A 4,716-nucleotide genomic window follows, 5' to 3' on the forward strand; every position below is an offset into this window, starting at 1 on the left:
GGTTGGTTTGGTGGGTGAATCAAATATTCCTTTTCCTGAGAAATGGAACCTTGCACGTAAGTATTTCTTCCTTACCGTATCTGTTTCTTTTTTTTTAATTTCAACTCCTTTTCTAATTTCATTCTTTTTTTGCTTTTTTGTAGCAACCATGGGAGATGTGGAACCCGTTCCTAATTTCCGTGGTTGGGTAGATGCTATTTTGAAGGCCGTGCCTATGGAGGCCCGAACCTGGAAATCTATTTCCAACAAACATGGTTGGAAAGTAAAAACTCACGGTATGCGTCCCTTATTATTTCCCGTATGTTAAATTCTTTCCCCTCTCTTAACTTTTTATCCTTCTTTTTGTTAGGATTTGCTATTCGAGGAATGTCAGCTGAAGTAGCTATTGCCCTTCGAGCCTCTTTTGGTACTCCTCTTTCTTTGGAGAGAGCACAAGCTACGCTGTCAAAGAGGAAAGTTGTTGAAGAGGATTCTGAAGATGATGAAGATGAAAACACCTCTTTGATATTTAGACCTAGAGCCAGGAGACGCATCATTTCCGAAGATGAAGCTGANATTGCCTTCGAGCCTCTTTTGGTACTTCCTCTTTCTTTTGGAGAGAGCACAAGCTACGCTGTCAAAGAGGAAAGTTGTTGAAGAGGATTCTGAAGATGATGAAGATGAAAACACCTCTTTGATATTTAGACCTAGAGCCAGGAGACGCATCATTTCCGAAGATGAAGCTGAAATTTCTCCCGCCCGTGCCTCATCTCCTGTTAATATTGTTTCCGATGATGAAACCATTCCAAGGGACACCATTGAATCCACTCAACGTCTCTTCGTTGACGGTTTCAAAAGTGGTGAACTAGATTCGGCTTTAGATGAAGTTCCTCTTTCCTCCTCTATTCCTATTCCTTCTGTTTCTTCTTTGGTTTCAAGTGCTTCTTTGCCCATTTTATCTGTTCCTGCTTCTTTGCCAATTTCTGCTCCCTTACCTGTTTCGACTCCTGTTATTTTCACCTCTTCTACCGTTCCTCCTTCTATAGCTCCCCCTTCCTCTGTTCAGCATGCAGAGGAGGGTTCCAGTAGTAGAAGTTTGGCTATGAGGAGTGTAACACTTGAGGTTCCTGCTAATAACAGTCTTTTAAGGAAGTCTGGTGGAGCAGATGTCTGGCATGAGCCTTTAATTGGAGATATTGAGAAGAAGAACATGGATAGTCACAGTTGCTTAACTTTGATGAATGACATAGTTCATTCTACGTTGAAGGTATTCTTCCTTTACTTTCTAATAAGTTTTTTTTTATCTAGATTCTTATTTTCATGAGTTGTCTTTGTAGGCCAACCTTATTGGCACGGAATTGATGGGAAGAATTTCCCTTTTAGAAAAGAAGGCCTGTGCGTCTGATAAGACTATTCTCGAGGCTGAGAGGGTAGCTAAGGGAGCCCAACTAGAAGCAACTAATTGGAAGGAACAGTTTAAAAATGCTCAAGAAACGATAAAAGAATTGCAAGAAAGCAACCGTAACCTGGAGCAGCAAAAGCGGACTCTGACTTCTGAATTAGCGGGAGCCAAGGCTTCTTTTAGTAAAGCTGAGAAGGATAAGGAGCGCCTTGAGTGTTCCTTTTCAGAGCAGTTATCAAAGTCAAGTGAAGAAATCAGAGAACTTAAGGCACTCTTGAACAAGAAAGAAGAGTATGCAGGAGAGTTAGTACAAAACTTGACTCAAGCTCAAGCTGATTTGAAAATCTCCTCTGATAAGGTTCGTGCCTTAGAGAGTTCTCATGCCTCTCTTGAAGCTACCCTTGATTCCACTTTAGCTGAAAATCAAGTGTTAAAGAATGATCTTGCTATGTGGGAAAGGGATTGTGAACTTCTTGAGGAGAAATTTAACATAGAGGTGAGTTGGGCTTTTCTAAACTCTCGTAGTGATGCTTTAACTGAGGCCAGTCAAGAAAACTTTGATTTAGAATCGGAATTAGCCAAGGTTTTGAAAACCATTGAGATGACCCAACAACCACTTGACTTTCCTTCTCCGGCAGATGAAGCTCCCGTGGCTGAAGAATCTTTAAATGAAGAAGCCACTGTTGTGGCAATTGAAGTTGAAAATGCTGCAATTCCAGCTCCCGAGGGTGAAACTTCTATGACTCTTGCTCCCCTCGATGAATCTAACACTTCAATCCCAGCTGAAACCGCTCATGTTGCTGTTTCTTCAGAAGTTACCGTTCTTGAAGGTGAAGCTGATATCACAACTTCTGATGTTCCAACCCCTCAGTGACCAATTTATGTTTTCAAACTTTATTTTTATTTGCTTTGTTAATTGGTGGGTTTATCCCTTGGTCAGTTTTTAAGGGATTTTTTGGGAAAAGTCCCCAGTTATCATAATGGGGCACTTGTATAATTTTTTTTTTGTTGACTAAGTTTTTACTTAGTCTTTTTAACTATATCAAGAAGTTTATTAGTACTTCAATATGTTCTATTCTTGCCTTTTTCTTATCTATTTAGGACTTATAGAATAGTTTAGCATTTTTAAACTTTGAAAATGCTTTATGATTCTTCTCATGACTTATTAACATGAGGCTTATAAAAGAGGGCCTTTTATATATTACGACACTTAATGAAGAAGACGTCTTAACTTCATAATGGTGTTACAATACGATGAAAGAAATATGAACACACATGTTTTGTTTGGAATAACTTTGACAAGTTTTTGAATATCACATGTATTAAAATACATCTATAACTTTCTCGTAACTGTTTTTCTTGTAACAGATTTTTACAAAATAAATATAATTCAAACAAGGTTTTTCCTTATAACCCATTTCAGTATATAGTCATGACCCTATCTTCATGTATTAGGAAGGGTTTGAGAGGTGACTCCATTGTTCTCATGAGTTTGAGAGGTGACTTCATTGTTCTCATGAGTTTGAACACTATGATGAAATTTTTGTATCTTCATTTGTTTTGATGGGAAAGAACACAATGATGAATGCTGAGGTTCCGTAACTTCTGCTCGACACTTGTCTCTTTGTTTTTTGATTTTTGTTTACATATCTGTTTTCCCGCACGTATCTGTGTACAATATGCAGTCCCCCAAGTGTTTGAGCGGTGGAGTATGAAGCCTCGAGCACTTGTTTGTTTCTCTCAATTTGGTCCTTTTCCTGAAACAGAAAAACATACGGGACTCGGAGATGCGATTAGAGATGAAGACTGCCTAACCCGTGTGTATTTCCATCAGAATAATGTAACCCTGGGCTGGGAATTTTAGAATATTCCATTTTGTCGTGCAGGTCGTGACTCATCATTTGGCAAGGGTAAGGGTTTTTGCCTAGCATCTAAAATCGTTAGTAAAATTTTAACAATTCAAAGAAAAATTTTAACATAGCGATACCTGACCATGGGTACTTTCTCAAAAGTAATATCTCTTTAGGTGGACAGCATTCCAATGTGAGGGTAGAATTTTCCCATCCATTGTCTCTAACTCATATGCTCCTTTTCCCGCAATATCACAAACTCTGAAGGGTCCTTCCCATGTTGGACTTAGCTTTCCTGAATTAGCGGCCTTTGTAGATTGGAACACCTTTTTAAGCACGAAGTCCCCAATTTTAAAAAATCTGAGGCGTGCTTTCCTGTTGTAATACCGTTCAATTACTTGCTTTTGTGCTGCCATCCTTATTAATGCGGCTTCTCTTCTTCCTTCGAGCAAATCAAGGTTCACCTGCATATCTTCATAATTTGATTCTTCCGTTGCTTGAGCATATCGTGTGCTCGGTTCTCCTATATCAACTGGGATTAAGGCCTCCGCACCATAAACCATTGAAAATGGTGTTTCTCCCGTGCTTGTTTTTGTCATTGTACGATAAGCCCATAATACTCCAGGTAATACCTCAGGCCAATTACCTTTTAAATCTTGTAACCTTTTCTTCAAGTTGTTGATAATGACCTTGTTTGTGGATTCCGCTTGTCCATTACCCACTGGATGGTATGGCGTAGATGTTATCCTTTTAATTTGCCAACTTTGAAAAAATTCTGTGATTTGAGCTCCTATGAATTGTGGACCATTATCACAGACGATTTCCTTCGCACTCCAAAGCGGCATATTATATTCCTCCAAACGAAGTCTTTAACTTCCTTCTCTCGTACCTGTTTAAATGCTCCTGCTTCTACCCATTTAGTGAAATAATCAGTAAGTACAAGTAGAAACTTCACCTGACCTTTTGCTTGTGGTAATGGACCTACGATATCCATTCCCCATTTCATAAAGGGCCACGGAGCTATGACAGGATGCAGTAACTCAGCTGGTCTATGCATATTATTCCCGTACCTTTGACATTTATCACATTTAGACACAAAACTATTTGCTTCCTCTTCCATCTTAGGCCAATAATACCCTGCTCGAATCAATGTTTTTACCAGCGACCTTCCTCCTGCGTGATTTCCACAATGTCTTTCATGTATTTCCCTCATTACGTATTTTGTTTGGGAAGGTCCAAGACACCTTGCTAATGGTCCACCGAACATCTTTCGATAAAGGTTTCCTTGATATAAATAGTAGCGAGCAGCCTTTTTACGGAGCGCGTGTGCCTTCCTTTTGTCATCAGGTACGATTCCGTACTGCAGAAAAGCAACAATCTCGTTTCTCCAATCCCATGTTAAATTATTAAAATTTACCTCATTCTTATCAGGCTCGAGAATGGAATGAATAAATGTACAACTGAAGCATTTGCATCTTTTGCCAC

This window comes from Nicotiana attenuata, unplaced genomic scaffold (genome assembly GCF_001879085.1).
Source record: "Nicotiana attenuata strain UT unplaced genomic scaffold, NIATTr2, whole genome shotgun sequence".
NCBI lineage: Eukaryota > Viridiplantae > Streptophyta > Magnoliopsida > Solanales > Solanaceae > Nicotiana > Nicotiana attenuata.